This window comes from Athene noctua, chromosome 1, assembly GCF_965140245.1.
Source record: "Athene noctua chromosome 1, bAthNoc1.hap1.1, whole genome shotgun sequence".
NCBI lineage: Eukaryota > Metazoa > Chordata > Aves > Strigiformes > Strigidae > Athene > Athene noctua.
The window spans coordinates 44,881,722-44,905,717 of NC_134037.1; positions in this window are offsets into that span (position 1 = coordinate 44,881,722).

Below are 23,996 nucleotides of genomic sequence, written 5' to 3' on the forward strand. Positions count from 1 at the left end.
TGTATTGAAGTACAAAGTTTAAGACTAACAATTATAAATTATTTTGTTTTCATTAGTCCACTTAAGGAAGAAAAGAAGTAGAATTATATTTACTATTTTTTTTCTATAACTCTTACCCTTTATGTTTATACTGTAACAGACATTCTAAGTATGGTTTTTTTTTTAAATTTTAATTTGCTTTGTATTATTCCTTTACATGGCTTTCTACCTGCATGAATAGGTAAATATTTTTGAACAAGACATTTGTAGTAGAATTGTAGCTACCATGATGATCGAAGGATACAGGCCAGACAGATAATGAAGGGAAAGAGACTGTCTCTTAAGCTGTGTGTTAAAAACATGTTTTGAATTCATATGTCACTGATAGAGTCATGGGAAGTAAATATAATTCTAGAAAGACATGAATTGGATGTAACTGAGTAGGTAAATAGCCACTGAAGAAGATTAAGTCTTCCTCTTCAATTTCATATGGCTGCAAATAGTTTTTATTTAAACTATTAGATTGTGGTAGAGAGGGAGGTGTTAACTTTATAAAAAATATATTTATTTAAAGAAAATAATTCTCACAGATTTTTGCTACAGTAGAATATAAAAATAAAGAGGATCTTGTGTCTTTCACTGCTAATTCTGTGGAAGCGTAACACCATTAGTGTCAAAACCATTATTTGTGGGATAAAAGTCCTGGCTCTGCTGAAGTCGTAACTCCCACTGACTTCACTGCAATCAAGAGATTACCGCTGATTTATATCAGTGTGAGATGAAACTCAGGTTTCAGGATATTGTCTGAAATTTGACAAACCAAAACCGAACAGCTTTACTCAGGCCTAACTACAAACAGATCTGTTCATTCTTCTGAGTCTTACATGGAAATGCCAAATGTCAGCCACTTCATACGCTGCCATTTAGAGAGTCTGGCATACACTGTTTCAAAAATTGGCCTTCAGAGTGGAACAAGTGCATTGAGAATGCAGCCAGCTTCTTCCTTCGTGAGAGTAATATAATGAATTCATGTCCTCTTCCTACAGGCAAACTAAACAAAAGGACAAAAATTAGAAGATACCGTATCTGCATCCAGCACCTCTGTTTGTGTGAACCAATTCTGTAGTGCTCACCTTCTTCTGGTTGGGGATTTAGCACAAGGAAGTAAACGGAGAAATATCTTTTTCACTGACTGTAGAAAAACATGAATGCTCTATTTGACTTCAGATTTTCTTGACATGACAAGACAGATTTTTCCTTCAGAACACACACATTTTTCAGTGAAATGTGAGACTTCTGAAACTTTTGCTAAAGATTGTTGTATATGTTACATTTTGAGTATACACATACGTGTATGCATGCATATATATACACACTACTAATGCAAGAACAGTTTGCTAAGAAACCCAATATCTAATGAGAAGCTATTGATTAAGACTTGTTTGGTTTATTTTGTAGAATCCCAGGTCAGATTATTTTTCTCCTGTACATTATTTCAACTTTTGTTTATAGCATAGCATTTGTTTTCCTTCCGTTCTAATTGTGTAGTGGACATAATTTCAACATTCTAGATTTAAAGCTTGAAATGCTTGGACTTTATTTGAATTTTGCATTTTATGAATAAAACCCAAGCTCAAATATAAAGCAATGTTGCAATTTATTCTTCTGAGATTGTAATTTGGGGTATAGGAAATCTCTTTTCATAGTAGGATGGTGCCCTGCTTCCTATACACTGCAGCAATATAAATAAAATTCAATGATTTATCTGAGAAAATAAATTTAGGTTTTTTTGAAAGGTAGTAAATAAGTAGTGGTAAAGTAGTAAGTATATGTATGTGTAAGTAAAGCCTCTTTATCTTTTCTGAGAGGATTATATGTTGTTTCAACAGTCTATAATCTAGTATTGTTTGGAATGAAAATTACTGTACAAATAATAAACATTTACTTGGTCAATAGTTAAGGCACTATGTCAGAAAGAAGCCATGTATCTCTATAAAAGCATGGGTCTCAAAGAACAAAGCAAAGACTCACAAGAAGTCCTCCAAATTACTTTTATGATTTTTGGGCCCGAAGTTGTGGGTTTTTTGTGGTGTTTTTTTTTGTTTTGTTTTGTTTTGTTTTTTTGTTTTTTTTTTATGTCTGGAATTGATAACACAGTGATAGGCGCAAAATGGAGAATAATCCCCACATTTTCTCCTGTTTAAACTTCCAGTTGGATCTCTTGCCTCTTAATACTTTCCACAAGCTTTGAAATGGCTGAAAGTAAATCAGACATCAAGCACTAACCTTTACCTTCCCAGAGATACAGACCTATGAAAAATTCAGTTTTGTGGGGGACCCAAGAGCCAAGCATACTAGAAATTACTCGCATCCCTGTATTATTCGTAAAAGCCATGGCTGTGAAGACAGACAAAAGATTTCTATCAAAGCCAACAAGAAGTAGCTAATCTGCTTTCAAGTTTTGAACTAAATCCCCCTGAGATCCTGTAGCTCTAGAAAGGGTTGGTTTGGGGTTTTTTTTAAGTATGTTTAAAACTAGGAAAAAAAAATATATATCATAGACTGCAAATGTGGAACCATTTTCAGTTCTCTTTTAAGTGCTTGTTTAATTGATTTTTTTGTTGTTGTTGCAAATTGAGATTTCTCTCTCGACAACAGCTGCTGTGTTTTTTGTAGAGTCTGGTAAGCATCAGTGCTCCAAATGAGCCTGAGTCTCAGGAGGAGGAAGCAGAGAATCAGATAGAGCCTGTGCCTTTTTTGTCACTATTCTGTTAGCAGTCTTGAGTTAATGTGTGCCTGCCTCTCAAGCAAAAAGAGCTCGACAACTTGTCCTTGTTTGAAACGATAATACACCACTGGCTCAATTTTGTAAAAATCAGTCTGCTCAGCTGCAGCAACAGACATGTTTTTTCTGTTGTGTGATATATGCAATGAGTTATCACCATACACCCAGTACTTGGATGATGGGATTTTAAATGTCAGGAAATAAATGAAAATATCAACAGTTTGGCAATAGGAAGATTTCTGTTTAATGTGAACCTGACTTTCTGAGAGTCTTTTTGTGAGCTTCTCCCTAAAATCTAATCGGTGAAGATTCATTTTAAATTGAAAAATGACAGTAGATTTAAGTTTGCTTGTGTGTGGTGCATTTCATTGAGGAAGAACCAGAAAATTGTGTCTTGTTATGGATGCAGTGAGAGCGATGTCTAAGGCAAGATAAAATCTGTTTCACACTTTAAATTACAGATTAATAGAAAATACAAATTTTCAGAGTATTTTCAATTCATTAGATATTTATGAATATTTAAGGATATATTTTATAAAGCTTTCTTATTGAAATGTTGTCCTGTTTTCCCTTTTTTCTTTGTTTGCACCACTCAGCATTTACACAAACATACACTGTTACCTATTCACTCTTAAAATTCAGAAAAAACTCATTCCTTTCATAATTAAACTTCTGAAATGCAACCACTCCTCATTTGCAGTACCATCTCCTGATGCACTAACTTAAGGCAGCATGTCTGTGAAAATCAATTTATTTTTAAAATAATAATATACATGTAAGTAATACCAGTCTTTTCTACATGAAATCTGACATGAGAGTTTTCAAGGGTTTATGATGTCACTAGTAGAGAAAGGAGTAAAAAAAAAAAAAAAAAAAAAAAAAAAGGTAATAAGGACATGAATGAGTGTTTAGCAAGGTTTTAGAGGAAATAGATGGTGGGAGTCGTTTGGGTAGGATATAGTCATGAAATGAGATAAATAGCAATGTGTATGGAAAGGAATTCCCCAACAGAAAGACATTTGCTTCTGCTTCTGTTTCTTTTATAGTCAATAGGAAAATGTTAAAATATCTGTCACCTTCACTGGAAATAAGGAAAAGGCTTATGAACACCCTCCTATGCATGGAAATGACAAAAATGACATTTCTAATACTTCCATTCACCTAACAAGTTGTTTATTTGCCTGTGGGTTTTTTTTTTTTTTTTGTGGGAATGACAGTATAGCCATCCTTGCTCTGCATGTATGTGTACATGTACGTATATATCTGTGAATGAATACATTCACACATACACATACCAGACAGTGGTACAAGCTAGCAGTGTTGAAACAGTGTAACCCCAACATTCCTACATTGTTTATTCTGAGTTTTAAGCAAATCTATTGTAATATTCAATTCAGCCATTAACATCCTTATTCCATTGTAATATAGAGCAGTGAAGGTCAGTGTTGATAGATTCTTAACGTGTTTTCAAAAAGATTAATGCTTAGCAATGAACTCCATATGAAAGATTTTCTTTCACACAACATCTTAGGTTCACTGATTCAGCATAAAACATGAGCTTGTATCATAAAGGTCACAGTTAACACTGTACTTGACTGCCAGGTCCCTGGTTTAATACAAGATGAATCAGATTCCATCTTTTTCCCCATTACAGAAATTTAAGATCAGTCACCACTGAAGCAAGAATTTTTTTCACCTGTTACTTAGACACTGACAAGGATTAGACTCCTGGAGGGGTCCTTCACATCAGCCACCCCACTGATAAGGAATTGCTTTATTTTGTCTGTCAAATATGTTAAAAAGTGAGAGATACAGCTAGAGTTCAACAAGGACTATGTGTTTGGCTCCAAGGTAATGAGGGGCACTTCTCTCCATCTGGATTAAAGAGGTCCAAGCCCTCTCCTGCGGTTAGGCTCTCCAGACAGGCCAGTTCAGACTGGAGAATAAGGAGGGGCTTTTCCAAAACAAAGCTTTTTGGTTGAAGATCTTTCTTCTGTTCTGCAAAGGTCTGAAGCCCAAATCCCTCTGCTGAGAGGCTGGGGTTGAGTCCCAGTATGAGTGTCTTCTTGCTAATTAGATATTTGAAAGTGAGACATTCAAATCTGAACTAATCTATCTAGCTTCCCTTTGTAGTTAGTGGTAAGAGGATGGGGGCTTCTGCTGATTATCCCAGACAGCTATTCTAGGCACTGTCTCTGGATGTGTCTATTTCTCTATAGATTATAAAGTCAGCCTAGGGTGACTACTTCAGTCTTATAAATGAAGTTTTTGGTTTCCTGAGTTTGGACAGATGAATCCCTCTCCAAGTATCTAGTGTTAATGATAAAATATTCTCTTAGGAAGAAAAAAAAAAAAAAGGCAAAGGAAAGATTTCCTTACCAGCTGATTAAGTCATAGAAAGCTGGAGGGTCAGCCCAGTACATATTCTAATGAATATGTATATCAGGAAGAATAAGACAAGTAGAAAAGAGTGACAAAGGTTTATTCACAATATGTAAGAGCCCAGCATGCTTAAGGCTGTGGGTGCCCACAAATCAGATACAATAAAGGAAGGATGATGTTCTAACCACTAAACTTAGTCGTAAAGGGTATTTTTTTTTCCTCATTATGCATGGGTAGACTGGGCCCTAGATGTGAGAGTGGCAGCAAAATCCTTAATTTTTTCCAGCCCTGCTGATGCTAAGATTTGAATTAGACCTCAGCTGCCACTGCACTAAGATTTTAAGTTTCTGCCTATGTTCAGAGCAGAAATTAGAGATTTATGCTATTAGAAGATTTAGGAGCTACAAAGATTACGTTGTTCTTTTGAAAATCTAGCACTGAAAGGGGAGTTTGATAAAACAAATAAAACAGATGGACACCAAGATCTCCAAGGACCACCTAGACTTATGGCATTCCAGCAAAAGACAATTCTACAGGAACTGCAACCACAGATTTACCCCAATGAGAAAGACATGAATCTTTTTGTTTCCTCTAGTCTTTCATGTTTGGTATGCAGAACTCCCCCAAACTGTGAAAATGTGGTGTCAATTCTTAACATAAACCTATAGAATGATTTCTTAGAGTCACTGAGCAAACATTTTGTCTTCTCCAACTTTTACACTACCTTAAGTGCTGTAAGGTCTAAGGATCATGTTGCATAACTGTAGTCCCCAAGCATCAAGTGCCTAGTCACAGTTTTTCAAACAGGTATGTTCTGTAGTCAGTGGAGAGTGGGTCCTGCCAAGTGATTCATCCAGCTAAAAACTACTTAATCTACAGATAGGTGTCTAACTGAGGTGGATAAATTATGCTCTGGAGAGGATTATCTATTCCAGCTAAATCACAGAGCCAGCCTAGGTAATGAGCTGAGTTTACACAGGTAGGCCTTCCAGTGGCCTAGGTGAGATGAAACCCACTCAGACTGTCCAGCATCCACACAGTATCTCTGTGAAGACTGGTCTTTGCATCGACTCCACTTTTTGTTAATGTTGTTTGGGAGGATGTTTTGTTTGTTTTGGGGAGAAGGATGAGGAATGGGATTACTGTAGTTGGTTGTTTTTGTTTTTGTTTTCCTAGAAAATGTAAGTAAATAACTCTTTTGATAACTTTTTGTCCCTCCATTCGATATGTGTTATGCACAAGAATAATCTTGATTTACTAGCAGTAGATAAATGCTCAACTGTATCTTCTAATATTAGATATGGTAAACTTCTTATCTTTCACCATATATTTCCTCTGCCTCATAGAGGCTACATCTAGAATACAGAGTGCTTGACTGCTTCCACATTTCTATAAAGTTTAAAAGTAGATAATCTGCTGAGACAATCACCTTACTAGAGAAACCAGAAAAAATCCAAGAGTCAGATATTATGCTAAAAAATCATAATAAAAATGGATTAATGTCAAAACACAGATTTTGAGTGTGTATGTCCACAATAACAAGATCTGAGAAAAAATGAAATCGTGAATCTATGCCTAAACATCTTTTCCACTTACTGTTGCAGAAAACATAAATTATACACTTTGTAACCATCTGTAATGTCAGTATCAGCAGCTGTTCCCAATTTACTGTATAGTGCTATTGTACATATTATTTGCTTTGGAAATTACTTGCAGTTCTAGAACTACATCTTGAGTGACTGATTTTTATATTTTTTTTAAATGCATTCCAAAAATTTACACTATAGCTAGTTAGCAGGAATTACTCTACACTAACAGCATTTTTGTAGTACTGATTTCCTTTTCACCATCTTCCACCAATGTGTATTTAATATTTTAAGTATGTAAGAGCGGTCTTTGAGTATGTGTATGTGTAAATTTACATGCTGGCATATGCTGACACAGTTTATTTTTCAGATACTTGTGGAAACTGGTTGCTAATCACTCCTGTTAGTCTGACTTCACATCATTTAGATATCTTATCTTAGGATAATTGCCTAACTATGGAAAAGAGAGTGCTGAAAAGAATAAAAATACTGAAGAGAGCAGATGTAAAACCTGTTTAGAAGATAATACTTCAGGGAAAGTTGAAGAGGAAGGAAGAAATAATTATGTTGAAAAAAAAAAAAAAAGTTGCAGTGATTTCAATTGTAAACTTCCTCAAAGTTAAAAGAGACAGAATTTTTATGTTTCTTTTAGATATCAGTCATATGCTCACACAGGGCTTCATAGGGATGGACCAGACTAGTACAGAGGTTAGCAGTGTGTTCTGCCCTGTTTGCTGCCTGTCACGAGCAAGGAAAATGAGCTTGTATTAAGCAAAATGTCTAAGAGACTTTTTACTGGAATGGTACATTACTCATATAGAGTGTGATGGATAATAAAAGATAATCATGACTTTGAAACTTAGTCATTTTATTCCATTCTTGATCAAGGACTGTAGCACTAGGCTCTTGTCCTCTGACATAAAAATAACTGATGTACTGGATAAATATTCAGTTGTTTTCCTGGAACATATCAAGAATGTTTATCAGAAACATATATTTGTAGTATTGTCAGCCTTGTGGCTCTATGGATCATGACTGCTTCAGGCTGTTAAATATCAGACCTTCATATTCTTTCATTTTGTAGTCAACAAGAAATGTTTTGTGAAAAGATGTTGTAAAAGCTGAGAGAGCCTCAGAAGGTCTGTTTCAGTAAATTTTTAGAAAGTTCAAAATTTAAAACACTGGAACCTGTGTATAGTGTAATAATTTTAGTTTCCACTTCATTTCAGAAGGTAACTTCTGGAAATCTGAAAATCTATTTTCTTATACTGTGTTGTCCCCTCATCTCCCTTCTCTGTCTTTTGTCCTCACCCATCTTTTTTCCTTCCTTCCTTCCTTCCTTCCTTCCTTCCTTCCTTCCTTCCTTCCTTCCTTCCTTCCTTCCTTCCTTCCTTCCTTCCTTCTCTATCAGATTTTATTTTTGTTTTGTCCTTTTTCTCACATTCCACATTCAAGTTTTACATTTTATCTGTGGGTAGATATGGGGCTTGGTCATAGCTATAAAGGACTACTTTTAAGTTAATAGCAGCTAACTAAATCTTTCCTAAGTGGTCTCCCAGAACCTCACAGAAACAAAGTATTTGATTAACTAATACAATCTTTCATAAATGGTCTCCCAGAACTTCATAGAAACAAAGTATTTTGTTAGTCAATACTTGAAATCACCATTCTCAAAATGGTGTGGGGGTATTATTTGCTTATTTATTTATTTTCTTTCCTAATGATCAAAGCTTCCAGAATAAAAAAGATCAGCTGACTTTCAGCTGTGCTCTGAAGTTTCTTTGGCAGTTTTGAAAGTGTTCTTTCTTGTCTCCAGGGTTTCCATGGCAATAAATTTCACAAAAAGTAACCATATTACTAAAAAATTAAACTAAAGCAGAAATAGGTGTGAACTGTTAATCTTAAAACAAAATAGAAAACTAACAGGAGCAAATTTTTGAGGGAAAAAAAAAAAAAAAAGTTTAATTTTATCCTGAAGATAATTGGCATTTACACTTGTTTTTGCCCTTCCCAGAATTTCAGTAATTTAAACTATCATTGGTTTTCAGGAGAAACTGGGGTGATTCTACTTGCCACTTGTGTACATGCCCTCTGATTCATGCTATCCACAACCGAAAGAAAGAAAGAAAGAAAGAAAGAAAGAAAGAAAGAAAGGCAATAAAACTTGAAAGAAATACTTAGTTGGCAATTTTGTAGATAATTTATATGTCAAAAATAGTATTTCTGTGTTTTAATAGGGTAGAAGGGTATTCTAAATGTGACAAAAAAGAACACAGGTATAAAAACTATTTTCTACTGGTCTTAAACATGTAAAGAAAAACTGAAATATCAGAAAGATTGGCATTCAAATATTGCAAGGGGAAAATAAAATAAGGTCAAATGAAGTAGGAAGTTTCTTTTTATATTTATGAATATTAAAAAGCTATGCCTCACAATGTACATACATCTGAAAAGTGTAAGTATCTGGGACTGGACTGCAGAGGCTTAGTATTTGACATTGTTCTTCCTCTGCCCTGGCCTCTCCATGACCTTCAGCAAGTCCTTCATGCTCCCTATCAGTAAAACAGAGACAATGATATTTAGAGAAGAAATCTGCAGCTACAGCACTTCAGCTGCTGATCTCACCCTAACAAGGATTCCCAGGCTGCTAGTGATTATAACAGTAGGAACATATTTCTGGTAATGACACCACTATGATGAAAAGTTAGGCTCATCTCCTGTCCTTATAGTTCCGCACATGACCCTTTCTGCAAGATGTGTTAACAGCCGAGTCCTAGCTATGTTCTGTCTCTGTTTAGTGCTCTCCAAAATCCACTTGCAGCTGGATATAGACTCTATTTCCTGTCTAAGACCCCTGCATGGGGGCAGAGTGTGGTACTCAACTGTCATCATGTTCCTTTTGTGGGAGTGTGGCATCCAGATGGAGGCTTGGCAGTTCCCCTCGTGTGTGCGTATGTGTACACATGTGTGCATGCACATGTGCAATTTGATTCTTTGCTCCTTTACAGTTTATGAAGTAATTTCCTTTTGTATAAAACAAAAGCAGATCGGGGAAAACTTTCTGTAGTGATATTCTTTACAGAGGTGGAAAGGACCCTTTGTGAGCCAAGTCAAAAGGAAAGTCAGGCTAGATATTAGGAAGTGTTTCATAGAGTCAGACACCATCTAAGTTAAATGTAGGAATAAGCATACTTCACATAAGTGTTGTGGTTTTGCTTTCAGTACACTGTTTTTTTTGAGCCTTTGTATTGCTACAAACCTGTTGATTGCAAAACACTGCTGTCATTTTGTGTTCTGACTGATGCCAGAAAGAAGACTTATTCTAGGCTATCTGCAAAAGACTTCACTGTTGTTTTCCTTTGTAGTTTTTATTAAAGCTAACCTACAGCAAAAATTAAAAAGGCATGTCTATGTGGATGATCTCTATTACACTGTTTACTAAAACGTACAAATGTTGTAAAGAAACCAAAAACTTTATAAAGGACAACAATGAAAAATATTAGTCTTTTATATGTCTAATTTACTAGCTGCTGCTCCAAGATCTTTTACATCTCACTTTGAAGTAGTCTCCTGCTAATGCTGCAAAGAATCAAGGAAAGAGTAAAACAAATGAGATAGATACACATATAGGTTTGAAAATTAATCATGAAGAAAATGCCAGTATTCTTGATGACTGAGCTAATTAACAGAGGATGAAGCAAAAGATGACAAGATGGAAAAAGATGTATCGGAGACTTAGTGTCACAGTACATTGTTTAGCTAAGCAAAACCCCTTTTCAATGGAACAGTAAATATTAGAAGGCCTTTTTTTTTAATATTTCTGAAGTACAATAATGTTCTCAGTACTTAATATCATAGATGATGATTTTGCTTCAGTCTTCAGATACTCTTTTCAAAAAATATATTTTTCTGGCAACTGAAAGCATTGAGCACTCTGATTCAGCACAAGAACAGGTTAGTTTGTAATAAAAATAAATAAATAAATAAATAGGAGAGCTGTAACACTGAGTTGCAACACAGGTTCCACTAGTGCTATACAACGGCTTCATTGAACTGAACTTGAACTAGTAATTTCTATGAGGGAATGCTTGCACGTTCAAAATTAAATATATTCATCTATAATTTAAATTCTGTGTAATTGTTTTGCCAAAAGTACTTCAACCTTTTCACTCTACATCTTAAAAGTTATTCTAGAAAAGCCTCCTCTTCAGTTCCTCCTCTTCAGTTCCCATTTAACCACCAGTGACATCTTTAAAATCCATTCTCTGCTGTCTATCACCATAAGTCCCTGCACACACAAAGGTGCTGAAGCTGGATCCTGCCAGGAGTTAATTAGATGCTTGAAGCTCTTGTTCAAGTTAAAATTCCTGAGAGTTTCAAACTCTGCCAGGAGAAAAGCTTTCTTACTCTAAGAGCATGATCCTCTAAGTTCAGAACTTGCTTAGAGGAAAAAGAAAGAACGGACAGATTACATAGCAGGACAGACCTAGACATATACATTGTGTGAGTTGCTACCAGACAGTGCAGCATATTTCTTTCTCTACTCCAGTAAACAAACATTTATATATGATGGAGTAGATCCAAAAGATTTAGAGAGACAAACTTGTACCAGAGTAGCCAATACACCCATGGTGAGGACAGTCAGATATAATATACTCAGGATCAAAAATTCCTCCTTTATCTTATTCAAGACAACCTGATAATAAAGATGTTCTTGAGGGATGTAGAAAATGAATTTCTATCTCTTCTCTGCTTTCAACACCACATAGGAGATTTAAGATTCCTACAGCACTAGTGGGTAACCTACCAAACTAACTATTCACTCTCTCTCCAGATTTTTGTTTATTTTGCACTTTTGTCTTTTCTCAAAGGAAAGGGAATAAAAGCCATGCTTTGCCTTAACAGGGAACTTTGAACAGAAGCTTAATTCCAGATTAATGTTCATAGATCAAGAACACAAGAGAAGGAAGTTATGTATAATTTTCAGAGATGCTTACTCACCTTTGGCTACTTTTACCCGGTAACTCCCAGCCCTTCCTCTACACATTAATCATAATTAGATCAAATAGTGCCTTGTTTAGTTAGTTTCTAAAAATTCCTTCCTCAGACATCTAAATCTGATCAACTAATCTAGAGTTAAGTCTGAAGAATGGGCATGAATTATTGCAGTCACTAAATAAGTTTCATGATCTGACTCTTATATCACAAGCTCAAAAACCCCCAAACCCTCCACAAAGGCTTCCCACCTAAACCCAAGAAAACAGAAGAGAAGGACACCCTAGGGACCCACGTGATGTGAACACCTCTGAATGTTTTATTTATGCAGTGCTGCAGGAAATTAATCCTCACTCCAAATCCTATAGCTGGGCTAATGAACTTGGAGGCATCAGCCAACCTTGCTTGGCCCTTAACAGCGCAGTAGTTAAAAATGTTTGCAGTCTAGGGGAATCTTCAGTAAATACACTAGAAGAAGACCTCATTTTTTATCACTTACATATGTAATGGCGGGGCAGTACAGCATGCTTCTTTGCTTCTATATAGAAAGCAGGAGTTCATAACAAAATGGTAAATGACAGAGTTTGATAGATAAGTACATCACTCTGTTTAAATATTCTATTTTTTCTTTGTTGTAACAGGCTTAAAGGGGTGGATACCCAGCCTCTACAATAATAGCACTGCAGTTGTGAGGCTTCTTGTGAAGCAGGTGGAGTCCTCATTTCATGGCACTGCACGAGTTCGGCATTCAGTGGGAATATTAAACTAGTTCTGCTTTTGAAAATCCAACCTATTTAGTACATGCCAAACCAAGAAAAATATTTTCAAATAGGTTCTATTTGCAAAAAAAAAAAAAAAATCTAACTGGAAGAAAAAATGCATTAAGAAAAGACATTTTAAGACAGGGGAAAGTCAACTTGCTTTTCAAAGAGTTATTCAAATATGTAACAGAAAAAAAAAAGAAACCAGAGATGTATAATTTATAAAACACAAGCCATGCTACAATATGTATAGTGTCAAAAAACCATTTGTGTATTTCTTCAGTGCAGTGTGCAAGAGATATTTATTAGGAGATGTAAGGAAATGTACTACATGATATTGAAATTAACTTTTCCCCCTAATGGTTGGGTCTCATAGAAGTATACCAGCTGCTGATGTTGGCAGACTTTTTAAATTCCATGCTTGCAATTCAGAAATAATTTGGTTTTGGGAATAATCAAGAGTATGACAGTTTGTCTACAAATATGTCACTATCTGTTTACTTCACCATGTGTCAATTGGATTAGTTCCTTATTCAGGGAGAAGAAGCTGAATCAGCTGTTGCAGATTCCCTGCTGCCTGGTCTGCCTCTGCAGCCTGGAAAGGACCCATCCTGCTACCAAGGAAAGGAGGGATTGAAAATCCAAGTACCGTGCCCTTGACTTGGATATAGAAAAAACAAGCTAGTAATAAATTAAAGGGGCTTCTACAGAGACAACTGTTAGTTGTATGCATTAAGTTACCCATTTTCTGCACAGTAGTTTGTGCAAAGAAATCTCAATATTTCACCAATTACTGGAAAACTCTTGGAGTCAAATGTTTGGCTGAATGATGGCTGGATGTTTTTTAAGTCTGCATTTTCCTCTGCAAACAGCTGATGCCTGCATTAAGCTAAGATCAAATGAAAAATGTATTCAGCATTTCAGAGATACCCAGAAGCAAATAACAGTATCGGGAGCTTAGCTTTCTTATGCTTCCTTTGTATATGTCAACTTATATTATCCTGTGCGATGTATCATCCTTACCAGTGTACTTAATATTATAATGAAAGAAGACCATTAATATGGAAAGTCACAAGACTATTTCTTTAATATGCAAAATAAATTGCATGCAGCCACGCCTCTGACCTGAACTTTTGAACCTGGAAGCTGTAAAATTTGCTTTTTATACAGTCCTGAGAGTTTTGATAGGGCCTACTACTGTTTTTTTCCTGACAGATGAAAAATATCCCTCTTCATAGTCTGGAACAGCTGCACTAAAGCTGTGGTAACTGAATCACTGAAGGTATATACAACTCCTTCCTAAAATGCTTGTTCTTATTTCTTTTGGTATGAATGTGCAGTACAGAAGTGGTAAACTGAAAAGAAATATTCTCTAATATCCTAGGAGGGATAAATCTTACTGAGAAAAAAAATTTCTCCTACTCTTTCTCTAACTCTCTCTAAGGTACAGAACCTTCTTTTTTTCTAGCTATGACTTCTATTTTGTCTCTTTTGTATTGGTGTATTCACTTTATTATGGGTTTGTTTGTTTGCTGTGTTTGTTTATTTGTTTGTTTGTTTTGTTTCTTTACTGATTTATTTAAACTTAATATAGCCAAGGTGACAAAAAAAAAAAAAAAAAAAGAAGGAATGGGACACAATTAAGCACTGAACATATCATGCAGTCTCTGAGTAGTGTTATCAGCTCCAAGGGGCTGATTCTTCTTCTTTAGAAGCCAGTTAGTGTTATTAGAAATTTCCATGACATCAGAGTGTGCTTCTGGTTTTTCGTTGTGGTTTCAGTTAAGGTTTCGGGGTTTTTGTGGTTGGTTTGTTGTTGTTGTGATTTAAATTATAAACAAGCTACTCAGATTATATTCAGAAGAAGATAAGTTTCACTCTTCATCCCAGATATTTCACCTGACCCATGTGGAGCAACCAGGATGAGTCCACCCTCTTCTCAGCTGTTTGTACTAGCCTTTTCAGCAAAACACATTTCAGTCCAGTTTAGAATATAAACACTTTAAAGAAAAATCAGTTAGAATCCATTATGTAAGTCAAGGCAGCTTAAGGTAAACATATGCTAAGATGTGGAAAAAAAATAAATCTTTTTGACAAGCAGATAAAAAAGACCACAGAGAGGAGAGGAGAGGAGAGAGAGGAGAGGAGAGGAGAGGAGAGGAGAGGAGAGGAGAGGAGAGGAGAGGAGAGGAGAGGAGAGGAGAGGAGAGGAGAGGAGAGGAGAGGAGAGGAGAGGAGAGGGAAAGCAGAAGGGAAGGGAAGGGAAGGGAAGGGAAGGGAAGGGAAGGGAAGGGAAGGGAAGGGAAGGGAAGGGAAGGGAAGGGAAGGGAAGGGAAGGGAAGGGAAGGGAAGGGAAGGGAAGGGAGAAGAGAAGAGAAGAGAAGAGAAGAGAAGAGAAGAGAAGAGAAGAGAAGAGAAGAGAAGAGAAGAGAAGAGAAGAGAAGAGAAGAGAAGAGAAGAGAAGAGAAGAAGAAAAAACATTCCAGAAGGATCTATAAATCACTTCCATGAGATCACTCATAAGAGGTGACACCCTGCATATAAATCTCCATCACTTAGCAAGCAACTGAAGACTTTAGTTTTCAGTCTATGCTCTTGACTTAATATTTCCTACCTAGAAATTCAGCAGTCTGGAATGTCACACCTGAGTATAGATTTTTACCAGCTTTTTAGCAGCTATGACAAGATTTGTCTCTTCATGGTGTGAAGTTCCTCTCTTATGGGACAAGGGATATATACAGTCCAAATGAAATACAAGGCACTATGTTTAAGACTAAACTGAAATTAGTATCTTACCAAATGTTGTACTGATGATGAATTTAACAGTTTACAAATATATGCTCAAAGAAGAGGACCCTCACTGGCTGTCTTAATATGATTTCCAGTATATGTGGTATCTCATATTAAGCCCAATGTTTTGCCTCATAATTTCATCATTAGTAAAACAGTGTTCATGTTCAGTTTCAACTTTCTATTGGCTTAGAGAAAGGATTTCAAATTTGCATTTAAATTAAATTGAGCAAAGAGTGATAAAGGCTTCAATTAAAAGGCCACCTGTTTTTGTTAATTCATTTTTAATAGGAACAGTAAATATTTTCAGTTGATGCACTTTCTGCTGCAAGATTGGTACATTCTTCTCTTTATCTCCAGTGTCAGACACCCTTCATTAGAAGAGTCTATAATTTTCTCTGGCTAAAGGAATCTATCCCAAGCTTTATGAATCTGTTGGTACAAAAAAAAAAAAAAAAAAAAAAAAAAAAAAAAAATTAAACCAAGTAGCTATTTAGAAAATGTAAACATAGCAAACGAATATGTGATCAAAATAAATTAAATTATTTTTAAAAATAATAAGCTCAGGGAAAAAATAAAAGTTGTTTCCTCAAACAAAGTTGCCTTTTGTCTTCATTTACACTCTTCTTGGAGCTTACTTACATCACTTAGGCATGCTGGTATGAAGCAAAAGTAATCTTCCTTGTCACAATTATGTTATGCAATTAAAACTTAAGGATTACAAATATGTAAAACAGAAATCATGACAAGCAGTTTTCATGGATTATAAACCCAACTGGTGTTCATGAAGTATGAGCTTCAACTGGCACCTGGAAACAGAATCACAGAATCACAGAATCGTCTAGGTTGGAAAGGACCTTGAAGATCATCCAGTCCAACCATTAACCTAACACTGACAGTTCCCAACTAAACATATCTTCCTATAAAATTTCTTCCTCTGATGCTAAATTGTTGGCTTTTTAGTCTTGCTTTATAGTCTAGTTTCGTCCAGTTGCCATTAGTAACACAGTAGCTCATCTTGTTTTTTCTAATACTTTTGAAATAATTTGTAGCCATAATTGCTTCTCTGTTTTCCATTTACTGTAACCATAACCACTAATTTGCTAACAACTGCTACACTTCTGTTACAGCCAAAGCTTAAAAATACAACTAATTTCCTCAAGAACAATTTGCACTGGACATCCTTCTCTTTGGGGATGCAATGTAAGCATTTAAATAACGAAGTGAAGCATTTAATTAGTGTGTGCTTGCTTCCTGCTAGCAGGACATCACTCTAGTGACTGAATGGATTAAGTTTCTTGTAATGCAAGCCAGGAGACATCTTGACAGTTGTGTTTTTCATCTCAGATGTCTACTTAAGGGAAACACAGAGGTCCAATCCCACCTTTTAAAATTTTATCTTTGACTTATTGATTTTTAATCTTATGTATTTTTTCACAATAAACAGAAAAAGATTATGTTTTTCATTTCTGGTCGAATGAGGAAGGGAATTAACAGAAATGTAAATAGAATATGTTCACAGGAAACTGTAGGTTAGGGGATTTACCCCTTATTTGTTACAAGTTAAACATTTGCAGAATTAAATACTGCAGACTCTCTCCTCACCTCTTTCCCACCCCTCTCCCCCCCTCCCTGTATGTATTTCTGATTGACATACCCATATAATTTGTTTGGTTTTAAATTTGCTGGATGAAGGAATGTATCAGGATTTTTAAATAATTGATTTTTATTTGGCTCAGATTCTACTTCTTAACTGGTAGCTGCTGCAATTGTTGTTTTCTTTTTAATGCCAAACTAAAAATATCTCTTGAAGTTCAGCATGAGTACATGTTACAAAAAGGTTTGGACCTAATGCACTGCCATAAAAAAAAAAAAAAAAAAAAAAAAAAAAAAAAAAAAAAAAAAAAAAAAAAAAAAAAAAAAAAGTTAGAAAGCTAAAGAAACTGGAACAAAGCATATAAATATCTGATTTCAGTTCAGCTCATAGGTTCAAAAGACTCTAACTAGTTACTATGCTTATGGAGAAGGGACTGCTTAATGCTCTCCAACCCACTTCAAAGGACTCAGTGCTCTTTCTCTCACTCCCCTGGTAAAGCTGTGTATGAGTAATTATTGCTGTAGCTGTTACAGATTACATCGAAATGGGGAAAAGACACTGCATGAAAATCAAGGTAAAGTAGTGGGAAATAGCAGCTTCTCACTCAATGGCCACTTGCAACCCTCAATATGAACGTCTAAATTGCTGACCAGATTTCTGTAAATGCCGCAGCATACTCTGGCTTATTGATTGAAATGGCAAGTGCCGAAGGATACATATTTATCTAGTTTCTATACATTTCAGAAGGATTTAAATATCTAGGTATATTTTCAAATTCTGGAAGTGCAAATTGCTTTTACTGTCATATTAAAGGGTCCAACTAAGTCCATTTCTGTCCAGTAAGGAACTAGATTCAATAAGAAGCTAAGTTTTCAACAGCTTTTACCACCTATGCACTTAAAGTAAAAAGACTCTGTCCTATAAAAGCATAATTAGGAATGTCACTATGTAGAAAGCTTCTTTTGGAAACCCAAATGTAACAAAGTTACATTAAAACCTCAATAACTTTATTTCCATTTTCTTATTTATTTATTTATGTATGTATTTATTAAGAAAATTCCTTAAAAACAAAAGAGGCTTTTAGCATTTTGAGTTATCTGTAGGAACATAAAAGCCTTACTGATATTTTTTTTCCTCCGAATAATGCTTTAAAAACCTGTTTTGAGACACAACTCTATTGTCTCCAATTATAAACCCCTATTTTTTAACAATGCAAAAGGAGCAGTATCTTTCGGATCAGCCCTCTTTTTTGAGGGGAGGAGAAATTTATGACTATCAGATTAAATTTTTATGATATTTGGATAATTGCAAAGTATTCCTAGTGAGGATAATGAACCATTTCTCAGCAAAAAATTAACTGGTGCTGAATAATATTCACATACTTCTAACTGTGACATTTATTGGCCACTAGAGGAAAATATCTGAACATCTCTTTTTATTGGATTGTGAACGTGAATCTAAAGGATAATCTATAACCAATAGTTTAAAACTCTTCAGAAACTTCTCTTACAAAGGAAACTAAGGTAAGTTTGGAGTCCTATTCTTTGAGTTTTTATTTATTTGGTTTTGTTTGTTTTACTGGTGGATTGCTGAGTAGTCCTGCTGGCAGATTACTGAAGTTGGGCTGAGAGCACTTTCAGCACTGATGTCCTCTAATATTACAGTGGTGGTCTATGAGTTCTACCTGAATAACACAGTAGAGTAGGAATTTATTATGGTAGGTTGATGGCATCTGTAGAGGAGTTAGCAGGAAGCAGAGTCATGACAGATGAATACATCGTTATGTGGCTCTACCAACCGCTGCCTACTCCCTCCCATGGACAGGATGAAGATAAATTGAGTGGGTATGTTACTGTCGTTGGGCTAAGTTGTACTATTCTTTTTAGTTTTCTGTCCTGTTCCAAATCAGTAAAGAAGCCATAAACCACACCTCACATTTAAACTGTCCTTTGGGCTTCTGTCCACCTCAGGAGTAATGCAAGCCAGAACTGCAAATTCAAACCTATCCTTTTCTATTTCTGAGGTCTTTTTGAATTACCCTTGTCATGCAGGAGGTTAAAACCTTTGAGGGGTTGTTTTGATATACCCTTATGAGTAATGGAGGGCAGGGGATCATATAAGAATTTCAATAACCTGTCAAGTAGAAGTTAATGGAATAATTTTTAGCAACGTCCCCCTCAAAACATTACTTTGTCCTGCCATGCTGTTCCCAGTTCAGCTCAGTTCATTGCATAGGTACTACTGAAACTCTTCAAATTGGTCCAAAACTTGGGTGACACTGCATCAGCCTTTGTCCATGCAGTGGGAACAACACACCTCAGAAGAGTCATAGTTCAGCCTAGTACCGAATTAATCAGAAAAGTTCATAAAGAAGTGTCTTGCTCAGCTTTAATTAGGATTAACCAGTCACAGGTCATCCTCTGTTCTGTTTAATATCACTTGTACCACCTGAAAAGTAAATGGATTACAAGATTTATTCTAGATTCTGAATATGTTAAAAAACATTAAAGCTGTAGATGACATTAAAGTATAGTTGAAAATGCATTATGAAAGAGAAGATTCACACAGATAGTTTTTGGTTTTTGTTGTCTTTATTTAATGGAGCTTAGCTAAATTTTTCTTTAACAATCCAATTACATTTGTAAATAGTCTAAGAAGACTTTACCTCCTCATAACCCTGATACACTACATATACACAGGATATGTCATATGTCCAGTGGGGTTTGAAGTGCTAAGGCTTGGACAACCGGCCCAAACCAGAGCTGACCTATAGATTAATCCTGTATATTTTATAACTGATAACCATTGTGCTAGTAGGTATTGTATAACAATCCACTTATGCTGATGTAGAAAGAGCTAAAACATTGAAATACTGAAGCCTGAACAACAGGCCCCAAGCCAAAACTGTTAACTTAGCATGTAATCATTAATAAAATATGTAAACTCACTAGTGAAAGATGCAGCTTAGACAGAATATAATCAGTAATAAGGATGAAAGGCAGAAAGAATGTATCCAACTTCCCTCGTTTAGCCTTGTTCAAGGCTGAGAACCCAAGCATCCGGCCTTGTTAGAAACTCCCTTGGTTTCCCCCCCTGAGCCCTGGCCAGGCTGTGGGTGGAATCCAACAAGAGAATGAAAACAGAAATTTTCCACTCAAAACAAAGGTGTCAGCTATTCTGGCCTGTCGATCTCTGGTATATAAGGCTGGACCCGCTCACAGTGACTTTGGCAGCCTCACCTGTGGGTGGACGCACGGCGTAGGATTTCCCCCTTGCCGGGACAGGCTCTGCAAACCCTCGCTGTAACCGGGGCTGCCCAGCCACTGCGGGGCTGGGTGACGGTAACGTGTGCAAGTGGTGATGGATCTTTCTTAATCACTATTCTCTCTCTCATGGAGTAATGATCTGATGCATTACCCTGTATTTTCCTGTTTGTTGCTTTAAGTGCACTATTCTGCTGCATGTTTTCTGTATTACACTGTTACATGACTTGGTTATCACCAGTAAAATACGCCTGCTCTTTTCACTCTGGTGTCTGAGTTTAATTGGTGTCCTTAATCAGCAAAACAGGGTTTGATCAAAGAATCTCAGTGTTACTTTCTAAAAAAAAAAAAAAAAAAAAAAAAAAAGGAAACGGAAACATTTTTACTTCTATAATATGGAAAAGAGGTAACACAATTTCTTAAAGTTCTGATAAACCTTCAGAAGCCATTATGATAACAGTAAAAAAAAGATAGTGTCAGTAAACAAACAGTTTAACATTTATAGGCAATTACAAGACACAGTGAACTTTTAAAAAAAATGCTGAATTTACATTTGAAAATGCCAGGATGGAAATATGGGGAGAATAAATAAATTGAAAACATTCAGTAATTTACTATACAATAAAAAACTTAACCATCTAAGCAAAAATAAAGGAAGGGAAGGTGAGCAAGAGTATGGATAGATTTGTGTATGCACGTGACACAGAACATCTATGTATACACATGAAATTATGTGTTTTTTGCAAATATATGAAGAAATATGATTGTCATATTTTATCCTCTCATAGTTCCATCATAGCTGTGTGCATCTTTCTTGCATGTCCAGAAGATGCCAATGGTTTAAAGTTTCAAGTATCTTACAGATACAGTGTGGCGCTTACTCGTTACCTGAAAATCATCAAATTTACACCAGGACAAGAACTCATTTACTGTCATGATTACAAGCAGCATTGGAAAAAAGTTTTGCTCCTGAGCTCCGTTACAACACGAAGTTTTCAGTAGAGACCTTTCCCGTAGTAAGCACTCTTCCATGTGTTACAAACAGTCCAACTTTTCCAAGGTTCTGCTCTCAGCATAATATACACAAGTGCTCATCAGTTTTTGTATTGAACTATCTTTTTTTAGTATTTTAAATCAAATTCCCTTCTTACCATTATGTGAGATCCCTCATGCAGTGAAGATGTTTCTCTTTAAACATTTCTGAAACTTAAATAGTTGGTCTTTATCTAATATGGACCTCAGCTGAATTAATAAATATCTACCCTGCTCCAGCAAGCCTCACTGTATATTATTAACACACACAATAATATTTAATGTAATGTTGATATAATACAATGCTAGAGAAATCCCCCCTTCCCAAACAATTGTTTGGATAAAGAAGGTGTTTTTTAGCTTTCACTACATAAAATTCAATCTAAAGTTACTTGATACAGGTCAACATTTATGCCAGTTTAGAACCATGCCCAATACAGAACTAAACCCAAAATAAAATGAGAGGTGGAAGGAAATTATGTGATCCTGGATACATTACCTGCTTTGGGAGTGCCTGCTGCTTTGGATATTGTTAATGGGATGGCAAAAAGCTCTTTTAATCTCCTTCGTAAATCTGCAATTTATCACAGTTGTTGTGGTTGTCATTCATTTTAACATTTTATTTGAAGTTGTCTAAAGCTCAGAATGAACTTGAGGGTAAGAGAAAGCATTTAGGAATCAAGTGAATTCCTGAAAAATGAAACAAATTTTTTTCTCCCTCAGAGCCATCAGTCTCTGTCTGTGATGACTAGAATGACTAAAAATTGGTGCTTTTCCCTAGAAATTCAATGTGATACTTATTCAAATATCATACTGAACTACATTGAAATTGTAAGGGAGCCTTTGTGTTTGATATCTGATATAATACCTCTATTCTGCCTGCTGAAGCTCATTTCATGTCTTACCTTTGTGCTTTACAATGGCATAACTTGGGGTGTTTTTTTTGAAAATAATTAAACTGCAGAAAAATAGTGTTTAGAAAGTATTATACATGTGAAACTGAATGTTTAGAAAACTGCATAGGTTCTCTGAAATATATAGGTCTAGGCTTCACCACCTTTCATTGCATGTTATAGAAATCACAGGGAAAAAGGTTTTCTTCTTAGGGTTGAGAAAAAACCATGTGTTAGTATATTCCATATTTTTTGCTCACCTTATTATTATTGTCTGTACTTGCACAATTATATTATTATATGCTTCCATTTATTGTTTTAAAATTATTATTCAATTTTCATGTATTGCAACATTTTTTTTTTAAAATCAGTTCATGTACATATGAAATTGAGACTTAGGAAGACACCTGTAATACATCAAAATTTGATTATTCAAAGGATTTCTTTTTAATCTGGTGAATTTGCCAATGGAGAGGTTTTCACCATACTTAAACAGCTTTAAAATGACAATTTCCTTGTGTATAAAACCAATTTCATATGGCTAGAAAAGAGAATACTTTTAATCTGTGAGATGATTATCACTTTGGAGACATGCCTCAACATTTCATTTGAACACTGATAAAATCAAATATTTCTCATAGTTCTGAAATTGCTTTGGTGGATGAGGATAAAATAATTGAAAACTTTTGTTACACAGCTTTTAAAGCCAAATCAGAATTGTAGTGTACTTCATTATACAATATACGAGGCAAGCAATTAACTTAAAGCAAATATTCATTTTCTTTTCCTATTAATTCTCTAGTCACAGGGATGTCCTCTAAAATTAGTCTTAGGGGTACTGGTTGCAAATTATGATATTTTGTCAAAGTTCAAACCATCTGATTGTATTATAACTTTTCTTTATTCAAATATTCCTATTTCAGTTTCATTCATGTCCTGAAGATAATCAGGCCAACAGATTATTCTCCTTTCAAGCGCGCATCGTGGAACAATTATCGCAAACTTTTTTGTATTACTGCTAGATGTAGGGAAAATTATATTGTTTTCAGCAAAGAATTAACTGCTTTGTTTTCAAACAAGAAAAATTGATATATTGTTTTCAGTACCTGAGTTTTTTGCTTTATTGAGATTTCTCCTGTGGATTAATCTTGGAAAATGACAGTATTTGATCTTTTTGTAATGAAGTAAACTATGTGAAAGGTTATAGATCAGTTCTGTTGCTTCAGCATATTTTTTATTTCTCATTGTTAATAACAAACAGTTGTTAAAGTATTTCTTCCTAGAAGATATGGTAGAATTATTTTCATATGGCACTGATTAAGCCATTATCTTTCCTCATTACCTACATTACCTGGAACACAGTATTCACCAAACTTTGTAATAAAATGTACAAGCAGCATACATGAAAATAATTTAGTTTCTTATAGATGTAATGTACTTTTTCTAAAGGAGAACATTTGTTTTGGTATGTTCTGTTTTATTTTTTTTTTTCATGGTACTTCAATATGCGTATAAAATAGTCTGAGATATCATATTTTAATAAACACAAGTCAGGGAGACGCAAATCCATACCTATGCTTTCATTCCAAATAAGCAATTTTAGTGCACTGTGAAACGTGGTGATGATTTTCCTGGTTGTTATTTGAGGGGTATGTAATATTGGTAAAGACTCAGTGTTTATACTGAAGTCTGCATTAAACACAAGGCATGAATTGCCTGACACAGTGCAAATGTGTCACAGAAGCATCCTGTTGTTCGGATCACAGCACACCAGGCATTTCATAGGGCAGAGTGAAAAAGGTTCTGCTTCTGAGACCAACAGCAGAAAATGGGGTGATTTAGCCTGTGTCACAGAGAGTCACCTTAGATTTGTAACTCTGATGAAGTAATGCCCATATGTACTGAGAAAGTCAGGCAGACCCCTTTAGCACAA